Genomic DNA, 13969 nt, shown 5'->3' with positions numbered 1-13969 from the left:
GTGTTAACTTCAGTGACAGTGTGATGAGGACTTCCCTAAAGAGGGTAAAACCACTGCTAACTGACGCATCACAGGAAATGTAGAGATACCTAATATTATCTATGCTAGGCAACAAAGCAGTGCTGGAAACTCAGGCGCAGAAAAGGCAGGAAACGGTTATAGGAAAGAAACTAAATGCGGATAATCCCATAAACTAGATAATATTGGTCATGGAATTTCAAAGGTATTTAAAAATGAACTAACTAATTTTCCAGTGAAACTGCACAATTTTTAAGGGAATTACCTCAGAGTCGAGGTCATTAGATAGTTTAAAAAGGGCTTGAACTGACTGAAAATTGCACTGAGCTTTACCTCCCTCAAATGTATTAACAAATATGAAACATAATGTTATCAAACATGTATGGGGTGACAAACCAACAGTGGATAAAACAAAGCAAGTGATTTAGACTTTAAAAAAAAAAGTCTGAAAGAGTCTGTTGGGATAAGAAAATACTGACAGGCAAGGCCTCATCCTGATTAGGAAGAATTTTGGAATCAGAGAAAAACTATAGAAATAAAGGGTTGATACTGAATGTTGTGAGATTCTGTATTATGATGTGCAAGTTGGTATTTTTTAAAATGTTGCAGAAAAAAGAAAATAGTAAAATTTGCAGCCTTCTGTGTGAGAACTGATTGATACAAAGAAACTTTGGTAAGTTGCCAGATGCCTATGGCATGATACAAGTATGTACAGTAAGACCAGTAGAAAGTAAGTTGCACACTCCTACTGAAACTTGCATATTCTGCTCATAGCACTTGAAGTCAATATTTTATATAGATAATGAAAACATCCACAGTCATAGTAAACAAAAAAAATGTTGCCCCAGATTTATCTTGGAGGTGGCCGAGTCACCATCCCTGAAGGTGTTTAAGAGACAGTTGCATGTTGTACTTTGGGATATGGGCTGGGACAAAGGCTGGGCTCGATGATCTTAAAGGTCTTTTCCAGCTGAAACAATTCTGTGATTCTGTGGATATTCTGCAACTCTCCATGATGGTTTTTTTATGACAAGTCTTATGTGGATAGCAAAATCTTGGGTCACTGGGTCAATCAACTCACTAGTTTGATCTCATTTGATAATTTTTATATTCCTTTGGTCATTCAGCCCAATACTTAGGTGAGAGCAGCCACTTAGAGAGCAGAAAGTACTGTTTTTCTTGGGAAACAACCATACAGGCTTGCTAATAATGGAATATAAACCTCACATTTTACATCGGCTTTTAAAATCAACAACCTTTGCATATTCAAGTTTTGTAGTGGCCTCAAAGGAAACTTGAATGTAACAGAACTTTTTTTTTTTTTTTTAATTAGACTTGATTTGGAAAAAAAATGACTAAAAAAAAGTTGACAGTAACTGATATCAGTAGCCTCAGCTGTTTACATTTTGATGTGATATAAATAGCTTCTAAAACTCCAAGTCTAAAATTACAATTTATGGATTATTTTTTATCCACTGATATTTCTTTCTGCTATTTGTAAGGACTATGTAAATTGGCATGCAATTTAAGGTATGTTAAATGACTGGATATTTACAACCTTGCTATTCTAATTGTTGGACTGGGGAGCTAGTTGAGATACTACATAGACCTTTTCTAATTTTTTTCTTGTCACATAACACTATGTAACTTTGTCCCTAAACCAAGTTTTTCCACTGGCATATTCTAGATATGGTGGGGATGAGATACCATCACAAAATACTGAGTGACACTATGCATTCTTTTTGGATGGCAGTATTTTAAATTGAAGTAAGGGACCGTATGGAAATTATATAGATACAGATACACAGTAAAGACGTCTTATCATTTCCAAAGGCAATAAAGCACATATCTGTATAAGATTCTACTTAAAAAACATGCTAGTTTTCAGTTGTAGATCTCTTTCAACATTGCAGAGATATATCCTCAGTTGCTGATTGAGCAGGACTTGGCATTGACTAAGAACATTAGAGGAGAAAGAATCCTTTCATTGTAGAAAATTTCTGTTGACAGGAAGATGCAAAATAACTCTTCTGCAAGGTAAATTCTGACCTTTAGGCCTATTCTGTAGTATTCAAGAGAAATCTAGTTTTCATCCTCTTGCTAATAATGGACTACTCCAGCTTCTCATAACATTTTAAATATATAGAAGAAGAGGAAGCTAGCATGCCTAAACAACAAGGTAAGGGAGGTTATTAGAAGCAAGAAGGTTTCATTTAAAAACTCTTTTGGAAATGCAGAAAACAGATGGATTGATAAATTGTTACATTAATATGATAAGCCAGATCACAACTGAGCTTGAGGAATGATTTGCGGAAAGCCTGGGGAAAACAAAAACCCCAAACAAAACCCAGGTCCTTTTCCAAGTATCATGACCAGGAGGCTCACCACAGAGTGGATGGTGCCTGTAGACCATCAAGGTGTGAAAGGAACATTCAGAGAAAGCAAAACCAGAGGGGAATAGACTACATTCATGTTCTTGCATTTGTGTTCACAGTGCAAAAGCTTAGAGAAATCCATGCCAGAACTTTGGATTATGGGGAATTTAGCAGATCTATGTAAAATATAAATGCAAGGCAGAAGAAGTTAGAGAACAAACAGATAAAATAAACAAGACATCATGGTGACCAGGTGGCCTTCATCCAGGAGTCCGAAGACAACTCAGATGTCAAAAAAGCTGAAGTACTACCTGTAGTGTCTGACCTCTCCCCTGATAAAAGAGTAGGGAAGGCAAATGTGAAGACCCAGCTAACAATAAATAAGTGATCCTCTTGTGTTGTATGTGCTGAGCAAGTAAGTAATATCTGTCCTTCACAGCAGAATCACTGAGCACATATATAAATACAGCACACAGAGGAAGACAACACAGCTTTTGTTGCATTATATCAACTACTGCACCTCTGTAATTATTTGATAATTTTACCATATACACAGATAAGAGAGATCTCATGCTTAAAGGTTACTGGGATTTCCCAGGGCCAATGCGATTCCTAGACGAAACTTCATTTAAAAGAAGAAAAAAAGACAAGAAAAGAGGAAAAAAAAAAAACAAAACCCACCTTTGTGCAACAAGAAGCAAGAGGAATGAATAAAAAAATGGCTAAATGACAGGGAACAGAAATAAAAGGTCAGTTTTCATAGAAGAGGGAGATCACAAGAGGAGTCTGCAGGGACCTCTGCTATGACTTATGCTGCTTAATGTATTCATAAATGATCTGGAAAAAGAGGGTGAGCAGTGAGAGATCACAGATTGCTAATGATATTAAACTATTCAGGTAAAGGAAATTTAGAGGACAAATTGTCACGCAGTAAAAAGTCTGACTGTGAAGAACTGAAGAAAGACCTTACAAGACTGAGTGACTAGATAATAAAATATCAGATATTATGTAGTTGTGTAAAGCAGTACACATGGGGCAAAAAAAATATACAAAGATGGACTGTAAGCTGTTCTTCCACTCACAAATGAGATCTTTGGGTTCTGATGAATATTTCTATGAGAATGTCACCAAACTGTTCCCTTTTACTCGTGAAAACAAAGTATTTGGAATGATTAAGAGTGGAACAGAGAAGAAAATAGAGGACATTGTAACACATCCGCCCCGGTATTAATCCATAGTTCTCTGCATATTGAGTAGAATGTACAGTTCTTTACTTCACATCTCAAAAAAGGCATAAGAGAACTGGAAATTATTCAGAAAAGTTTTGGTGAGGATATCCAAAGAAAGAGAATGGTTCAGTATGAGGTGTACCTATGGGCTTTTAACACTAAAAAACAAGTGACAGAGGGGAGATAGAACAGACGTCTACCAAATCACCAGTGGCAGAGATACAATGAAGATGGAGACACCGTTACTGTCTTTTTCCAGTTTGAGTGAGTACTAAGGATATGAATGAAGCTGGTAGGGAGCATGCTCAAAACAAAAAGATGGTTTCTCTACCTCATTTTAGGCTGTGGAAATCTTTGCTGCAAGATACTGGAAGATGCTGCAAGATGCTAAAGGACTGGGAGATAAACCCAACCAACCAAATTAGTAGGATAGAAATCAATTAAATATAAGGGCTGTTAAATAAGAAAACATCACCCGTTGTCCACACTGCAGAGGCCTCCAAACCACAGATTACTGGACACTGGGAGTGTTTGGGGACAACATGCTTACCATGTTTGTAAGCTCTTCCTTGGGCATCCTCTCTTGGCTTCTGCTGGAAACCACATACCAAAGTAGACGAGTTTTAAATTCCAATATAACAGTTCTTCATGCAAACACTATAGAAAAGAGCAGATTAAGAGGCCATGAGGTTTATCATTATGATGTGATTCAGAGCCATCAAGGTTAAGTAAAGACTGGTGACTTCAGGAAGAAAAAAATCTTAATCCATATAGCTGGAAAATAGTGTCAAAACCAGTTAGGCAGTGAAGTAGGTCACCTGTGTGCAAATATCTAACACCAGCCCTCTGCAGGGGAGGCATGCCAGTGTCTGAGGGTTCCGCTGGTGATGACTGGAACAGCTGCTAGCTACAAAGGTACACTAAGGAGAGGGAATTACTTAGCAAGAAAAGAAGGAGTGAGCACATACTCCTTGTAGGAGAAAAGGCCACATCAAAATCCTTCTCCAAAAACAAAAGGAAAGTCTCTATCAATTGTCCAAAACATTTCGGGCTTGTTTTCAGGTGGCCACTGCCATTGAGAGAAACAGAAAAAACGAGAGTGCAAATGTGAGAGGTAGTAATGCAAGAGGGAGCACAACTCTTAGATGAGAAGAAGAAAATGTAAATTCCTCCCTTTGTGTTTGTACTCAGAAGTTCTTTTAGATGTATGGTAGAACAGGCTGAATGAAAACCTTTTTACTCATTTGCATAAAGACAACCTGAAAATAGACTGTATCAAAGGTGCTCATCTTACTTCAGCTGTTGCACATTCGCCAGATTATAAAGCTCGATGCATTGGACTGTGTTAGCTAAGGTTGTAGTTGAATATCCTTTTTTAATCTTTTTTCATAATTAAAAAAAAAAACTTTTCACAGAATCTTTTGAACTAGTATTGTGTTGCTTTGTTTCAGCCCAAAAGTTATTGGGAAACAATCAAAATCAGTTATTTTTTACTTATATAGCATGAAGGAAAAGATATTTTCTGTTAGTTGCCAGTTGAAATGCTACAAAATTATAATGCAAAATGTGAAATTTGGCTTGTGAGGCCATGAAGGAAAGGAAAACAATGTAAGTCGGAAGAAAATAAAGTCATTATTTTTCTGCTGCAAATGTTTAAAATGGAAATACCTCTACTGATGCAGTAAAAAACACGACTCATGCTTGGTAATATAAAATTGTATATAGTGCTGTATCAATGTCAAACTGCTCTAGTACTGATTACTGTCATCACAAACTTATCTTACACCCTTAGTAATAGTCTTGAAGGATTTTTTGGGTCTAACTATTCATAACCTAGTCTTCTGCCATTGACATTTCTGTTGCAAATTCTGTGCCATTTTGGAGGTGGTAGGTCTAAGCCCCAATGAGAAGACTGAGCGGGAACCTCATCTACACTTACAAATACCTAAAGAGCAAATGTCAAGAGGATGGTGTGAGTCTTTGTAGTGCTCAGTGTCAGGACAAGGGATAACTGGCACAAGCTGGAACACAGGAAACTCCATTTGAACGGAAGGATAAACTTCTTTGTTGTGGGAGTGAGGAAGTCCTGGCACAGACTGCCTGGGGAGGTTGTGCAGTCTCCTTCTCTGGAGGTTTTCAAACCCACCTGGATGTGTTCCTGTGTGACTTGAGGTAAAGCTGCTTTAGCAAGGGGTTGGACTGGATGATCTCTAGAGGTCTCTTCCAACCCCTACCATTCCGTGATTCTATGTCTCTCCTCCAAAAAGTATGAGACTGGAATGTTGATAGTATTTAGAAGACTAGGCAGCTAGGAAGGGCTGATGGCTCCATCAGTAGTATGTAAACTCTAGAAATTAATTGTGATCTGTGTACCACAGATGTAAAATCTGTATCATCCACAAACCTCGGCAATTGACTAGGAATATGATTAATTTATGGATAGCTTAATTTTATTCAAATAAATGTTTTTTTCTTCCTATAACCATAAAATGAAACACGTAGAAGGAGATGTACTTTGGGTGTCATATCAAACTATAAGGTGCTTCTATCAGCTCTGAAGAAGCAGTGACTTAACACCTTTTGCCTCAGAACTAACTGTGGCAAAGTCACTGACAGAATTTCACAATACAACTAAGAAGCTGTTGCAGAAAGCCCTCTTTTTGTAGTTTATGAAACTTTGTTCATAAAAAGAATAACAAATGCTTGGAAAATGTCCCTAATTCAGAAGTAACTTTTAAGAAATGGTTTTTTCTTCTGTGGAACACATGCAGCGACACATGTCTGATCCCTGAAAAAGATTTTAGATTGTTGGCTCTTTGGCTAGGAAGTTGCCATCTGCAATTTGGCTAAATCAATGACACAGAGTTGGGATATTTATCATGATTTATTATACGTTGATTTCATTGCCCTGAAAAGCAAAATTAAAATGACATTTAAAAGTTTTTCTTGTGAAAATCTAAGCTAGAAATACATTTGCTGCTGTTTTCACTCTTTAAACTTGTGTTTGGTTTGCAGTTGCTTAAAAATTTTACCTACCATAATGTTACCCTTTCCAAAATAACTCCAAATTCCCCACATTCCTTCCTCTTAAAAAAAAAAAAAAGAAACAAGAAAAAAACCAGGCTGAATCAACACTCAGGAAAGAAAATGTCTTCCAAGTAGTTAAAGCTTGGCAAACCTATAAACAATGGAAAACAAACAAACAAACAAACAAGCATGTTCTGGACACGCGCAGACAAAAAAACAACCCCAAGCCACCCCAAAGCCCAAAAAAACAAGGCCAGAAAGGTTTCTTAGAATTAAGTTAGGAGGAAACACATTCTTTTAAATTTCTGTAAAACCCTTAGACTTTTAACTGAAAAGTCAGTCCTCTGGAACCAAGTTTTAATAAATATAGGTGCTGCCCTACTGTCAGAGAGACTTTTTCTGTTCCTTTCAGGTTTACCCCAAATCTCGTAGTATGAGTGCTCAAGGCTCTGACCATCATGCTCACAAGTACAACATGTCCAAGACACCCAATGCATTCCACATGTGTAGAATATGGCTCTGCATACAAGACAGTCTGGTCTCAGTGACTACACACCTTTTAAATAAATGGATTATATTCAGTGCCAGGCTTTGGTGCAGACCTATTTGAAACTGGGTCTTGGTTCTCACCTCAGGGCTTAAGAGGAGAATCCTTCTTATTATATTCTCCAAGCAAAATTATGAGTGTCCAAAGAGTCTCAGCTGCCCGTGCACAGTAGAAACTTTGCTAAATTTCCAGTTCCTCCTTCTCCAATTAATGGAGCAGCGGGCTAATTTAAGTTGCTTGCTCCAGCACACGGTGGCATCTGAGTTCTGAGCACCCACAGCTCCAGTGGGGAGAATATTTCTTCTGTCTCTTTAGCATTGCTGCTGCTACTGCTGAGGTGTGGAGGAGATAGGTATCTCACTGAATGTGAGAGGACAAGGAAGAGGGTTACTGTGGGTGAGGGGATAGGTACAAATGGTGGGAAAAAAAACCCCTCTGAGGTATAAGGAGGTAATAGACAAGAGTTTCAGCCTCGGCAATAGAAATGTCTATAAGACTAGCCTTGGGCCTCAGGCTTCTTTTGATAAATACTGCTTTTGCTACACTTTCTTGGGTTGATGCTATCAGCCCTTGCTTTACATCGTAGATACATCCTTTGACGTTTTGTAGTATTAAGACTCTGCCTAATTTAATAAAGAGTGAGTAACTTCCCATAGCACAACTCAAATAGCTCCCAAAGCCTGGCACTGAATATAGTTGAGCATTTGATTGGAGTAGCTAGCTTTTCAGTGTATTTGGAAGGAACATGCTCTGCTCAGTGGCTACTGGCATTAATGTAGTAGTTAAGAATGGTATTTAAGAATGGAACAGAGAGTTAATAATTAGCAAACAGAAAAGCTAAGCAACATAGTGTTCTGTGCTCTGATTCAGGTAGGAAAGAAAACTGTACACTCTGTCCATTCCAGATATAAAGTATCTGTGCAAATTTAAGTACTGTTTTTTATTGGTCTCTCACGTATACAATTGGCACTGTGTAATTAGTATTTTATTACATTAATATAGTCTCATTCTTCAGAAAATGTATTAATTCGGACTTCTGGGTGTCAAGTATGAGATTTAAAAACTTGAAAAATCAGAGCAGGTATGTTACTGCATTTTTTAATATACTACTACAGATGCATCTTGGCTACAGCAAAGATAAGGTGTTAAAAGCAACTTAAAAATCAATGTGTTTGGGATTTTCTCTGAAGTTAGTGGGATTTTGATAAGAGCGTTCACAATTTAGTTTTTAGGCACTTTGAATTTTCTATATGCTTTTCATTTATCTTTGTTGTAATTTTTAACTCCAAGTCTTCAAAATTGTGTTCTGCCTAAAATTTGTCTAGAGTAGTCCAATTTCACATAGCTGTAGCAATATCTTTAAAATATTCCTCTGTCAATACACACAAAGTTCAGTTGAGACTTATTGTGGAAAGACCTGCTATTATATGTATATTGGAAGGATGAAAAAAAAAAGGTTTAAAGTAATTTTTCAGCTTTTTTTTTCATAACTGAGTTTTACATACCAAGAGATAAACTTTATGTGCTGTGAGCATAACTGTTATGTGCTCTGCTTATAAACTCGATGATGTGTGCACTCATAAGCACGATAGTCTGTGCATTCATAAACTTGATGGGCCCCACACATAAAAATATTAGCTATCTGGAGTTACGTCAATTTCATTCTCCAGAAGGGAAAGAATTTATGGGCAATGCACTTAACAGAGAAGAGAGAAGTGGTTTTGTGCAGTGGCTGGCATGGTGAGTTTCATGCGCAGCTGCTGCTTGAATGAAAGCTTTCACATCTCTGCCGACTTGCTGCCTTTACCTAGTCCATCCTACAATTTAAAAAATGACAGATTTTTTGTGAATGACAGATTTCTTGTGAAACAGTTTAAAATACTATTTATGACATAGCACTAAGGCAAATGCACAAAACCCAGCAACAAATGAAATAGCAGCCGAGGTCCTTTTTCTCCTCCAGTTACAATCAAGTTTCACAACACTTAAACAAACAACACACCTCATCTTCAATTATGCTACCACTGCTTGCCAATATTCCATCATCCCCAATATAAGCCACTTTTTCCCCATACATCTCATAATGATATCCACCTTCCACAATTAGTACTGGGGCAGAAAAAGGTGACGTGAAGGAGGTCCATGCTATTCACAAATACATAACAGAAGCAATGTGATTGTCAGCAGTGGTGAATGAAGTAAAATGTAGTCCAACACGTTCAGGATCTTGAAAGCCCCACTTAAGAGCCAAATGCTGATTTAGACATTTATATTTAAACTAGATTTAAGACTTTATTCAGAAATGCACTCCAGACTTATTGGTGCTGGTAACACTTGACTAAAGTTTAGGCTATCTGTAGTTATGACTTTGCCGGTGTTTAAATACCTCCTAAACAAATCAGTGTGACTGCAGGAGTTTCAGGCAGCTGTAGTACACAAGTGTACAAGTTGTGCATCTTGTCTTGTCATAGATTTACTCAATTTAGAAAGCCTGGAACTGACCTTAATAAAACAACACGTAGCAATACACACTCCTGCAGAGGGAAAACCACTAAGAAAGAACAGTCCAATAATCTATTCTGTAATGCTTATGGGCCGGTTCTTACCCACCAAGTGTTGCCAAAACACAAGCATCTGGCCCAGCTCGGGATTTCTTGAACTGATTTGGAGATGGTTCAAGCCATTTTTGCATTTTTGCTAAGGTCTTTTCATGAACATATCTGTGCTGAAAAAATGAACAATCAGACTTCCTGACTGAAGCCGAGGAAGAAAGGATGCATTACCCCAGATTCTTTTTCGGGGGACCAGACCCCTTGAAAAGTTTTCTGATTTCCTGAGACCTGAAAGCCATCAGTTTTCCAACCTTTTTGTTTTGTTTTGTTAATTTTTTAACTCATCCTTGCAGTTCAGGAGGCAGGTAGTTTAATTTTAGAATCCCAGCACAAGGTACTTTGGGGTGGAAGTCACTAACACCAACACCAGGAGTTAGCCCCAGTAGTCTCTTTAAAAAGAATGAGGATGGAGAACTGTAAGGTCCATCAGAGTCAAGACAGCCTTACTCACTGGAAACCATCCAGTGACCTTATGGACTCATCCACCCTATTACACTTCTAAAGGCAACTGGGACCCGACTTAAACACAGAGAAATCGGGCTGGTTGGCAGGCCAGCACCAAATTGTTTGTATGACATTATTCTTCCCTCACTGGTTACAGACTTGTGTCCATATAATGTGCCTCTCCCACAGGTATTTGTGGCATTCTGCCCCCACACCCCCCGCCCCCAGGCAGCCTGGGGAACTTACAGCTGGAATACTTCAGGGATATACCCTGCCTGGCAGCTGATATGCTATTTTAGTAGCTCCATTCTGGCAGGACTACCCCTGTGGGACTTGATACCTTCAGTCCTGGGTGACTGTACCACTGGCATGCAGTAGTGGTCATGATGAGGTGGGCAGAGGTATTCTCTGCATTAGGTCAGCACCAACCATGGCTGCCTTGCCAGTAACCTGGAATAGCTGGTGAAGGTGAAACTGCAGGCCCCTAAAAAACATGCCCTATAAAAAAAAGGAGCGCTGGCGCACATAGCAATTAGCCTATATTAGTGATGCCTCAGAACATGCTCAAGGTCCACAACAGTGTGGATAGCCAGGGAACTGAGTCTGAAATATACATTATAGAAAGAGAATGTACACACAGCTGATTTGTTTTACATGCGTCTTGGAAAGAAAGAATATTTTTCATTTTTATTTTGGTTTCATAAGGCTGAGTGGACTGCCTCTCAATTAGACCCTCAGTCCGTCTCTTCAAATAGTTCTTTAATAATCGACTACCTAACAATTTCACAGACCTGTTGGGGGCAGAGATCTCAAATACAAAAAGGTTCAAAGAAGTTTTGTGAAAATTGGTGGCTGGGTTGAGGATTGATTCTGTTTAATTAGTTAACTGTTTCTCACCTTGGGAAAAGCTGAACTGTTAATGCTTCTGTTTGGTCAGAAAACTGGTCAAGCTGCACATGTAACACTAAATAAGTCACAGTTCACAGTCCCTTTTGCTCAACAGATAGTGCAGGTCACATGTTGGAGCTTAGGAGTAGTTAAAGGGAACCAGAAAACCTGAAATAATATACTGGACTGAGAGGGGATAGAGGACTTGGGAGGAAAAAGAAACAGGTAACCAAGCAGTCTTGCTTCTAGTGCTCGAAGAATGGTTTCTTAGTATGGTGAAATGCTGTAAGCTCCAAGTTTAGAGAACTGTAATTTAAAACTTGTCACAAGGTTTTTTTTTATTGTTAGAAGGAGATTTTATGGTCATGTAGGCACCTAGCAAAATATACTTCCAAGAACTTTCTTGAATAGATTTTTGAAGTCAGGATACTGCAAACGTCATGTACTGGAACTTCATAGACACTATCCATCCAGAAAGAGAAGAAGCAGCTTTCTCCTGACACAGAGAATAAAGTTTTCATTTTAGCCAGCAAAGACATGCATTCTGCTGCACGACTATAGAGTAATTAAGTTGTATTTTGCATCACTAGATAAGCTTCAAAAGAAGCTCTCAATGAAAGACCTAATTTTAAAAGGATTTAGGACAGTTTGGGCTTTTGCAGGATTTCTTCCAGAAATTCGTACAGAGGAGCAAAAAATTTTAAACAGAACAGGTGTAGACTTATTCAACTTTGCTATGTCACAATTAGCAGAACCAAATACAAATTTTTAAAGAGACGTTAATTGTGCTGTACTAGTCCTTTCAGATGTGAATGAAACCTTAAGATGAAAGTAACATAATGTCTTTTTGATTGTTTCAAACACAGGGAAAACAGAAAACTCTGGAATTTTGGAACTGAGGATGTAGAGAAGTTCCCATTTGGCAAATACCAAATTCTCATTTGGTAAATGGGCATATCACAGTAGCACTTGATTTGTAGAAGTTTTAAGGAATCATAGTTCTTCAGGATACATGTACAAATGTATTTATCGTGGAAAATGGTTTCAGCAGGACTTCTGTGATATAACTTTATAGTATACATTTCTCCTGAAACAAGTAACATAACCTTTTTCCCAGAAGCTTCTTCCCCCTAAACACTCTATTGTTTCAGGGAAGGACTTTTAAACTGGAGTGAGGAACTTGTCATACTTGGGAGTGTGGTCTTCAACCTGCCTCTGTACAGAGTGAGAACACCAACGAATACACAGCTGCTATTCAAGAGACTAGTAGAGAAAACTCAGGGAGATGCACTTTTTTTTTTCCATAGCAAGCCTCATCCGGCAGCAACAGCAGCAATTCCAGGACCTTCTGGTCCAGAGGCGTGCCAACCTACACAATATGCAGTACTGGCTGTCAATCCAAACCTTGTACTATCAAAGCCGGGCTCTTATGATGACTCAAAATCATATCTATCTACATTCGAATAAGTTACCATGGCAACCTCTCTGGCCTAAAAAGAGATGGACCACATTAGGTACTTAGCAGCACCTTTTTGACAGGCGAAACACAAGCTGCTCGCTCCAGATGATGGTCTGACTTAGAGTTAAGTCTGTCTGAGAGGTGCCACGGCGTTCTCTGAAGTGTTAATGATTTACCCAAGCAGAACTTCTTCTGGGACTTAACCTCAGACTGTGGCCTAGTACCAAAGGGACTAAGCTATATGATGGCTTTGCCTGAGAAGCCCAAGTTAACATAATAGTTGACATAGTAATCTTTTCTCTATATTATAAGAACTTCTTTCTGAAAGTGGGGTCTGCTGGCCTAAGAATGCCACTCTTGCAGAGGACATGCAGGATACCAAGAATTATCTGAATTGCTACTAGCGTGTTGGGGCCTGGGCTATAATGAATGTTATGGAGTCAGACAAAGACAGAGAAAGTCAGCAGTTCATCTTTGAATCGCCTTCGGCAGCAGAAAAAGAAAAGAATGTCTATGTGACAGCAAGCTTGAGAAAGGAGGAAACCGAAACTACAGACTGTAACAGAGACAAGGTCAAAGCAAGAAGACAGGATAGAGCATTAAACTAAGCACTGTTAGAAGATAGAATAGAGCATTCAATTAAGCATTGTGTGATCGCATGTATGTGACTAACAGATTGTAACATATATAACTAACAGTAGTATAAAGTTAAGTAAAATACAAGGTAAGTATAACCATAGTCTAGTGTGAGAGAAAAGTAACTGAAGGCCAAATAGATGGGGTGATATTTTAAGCACAATAAGGTTGATGTTTTAAGTACAATAAGGATGGTGTTTTAACACAATGAGGTTGGTGTCTAAGTTGTTACAAAAATGAAACTCTGAAGCCTTATGCATAGCTCGTGATCCTTAGTATTAACTAACTGTCATGAATTGGAGCACGTATACGGCATTTGGAAAAAGTGTATCAGTGATGATTATGTGACAAGAAATTTGGAGTCGATGCACATCATATTGGTGTCTGGTTTCTCCCATCTTGCATAATGAAGAAACCCCCCAGCACTAGCACAACACATCACCTAGATTGAAACATCTATTGAAAGTACAAAAATTAAGCCCTGGAAAGATCAGAGTGCCCATGGCTGACCCAAAGGAAGCCTAGAGGCCATACATTAATATACATGCTCCAAAAGGAAAACTGGACAGCTAAAAGGACTTCTTAGTGTTTGGATCACAGAATGATGACTTCTAGAACATATGGTGAAGAGGCAAACAGACCCTTCTACTCAATGCAGGAAAGCTGAAAAGGGAAAAAAAGGGGACATATTACCCCTAATTACACTCCACTATTGGGCAACTCTGTGGCTGAAA

This window comes from Colius striatus, chromosome 1 (assembly GCF_028858725.1).
Source record: "Colius striatus isolate bColStr4 chromosome 1, bColStr4.1.hap1, whole genome shotgun sequence".
Classification (NCBI taxonomy): Eukaryota; Metazoa; Chordata; class Aves; order Coliiformes; family Coliidae; genus Colius; species Colius striatus.
This window is presented reverse-complemented; position numbering follows the sequence as displayed.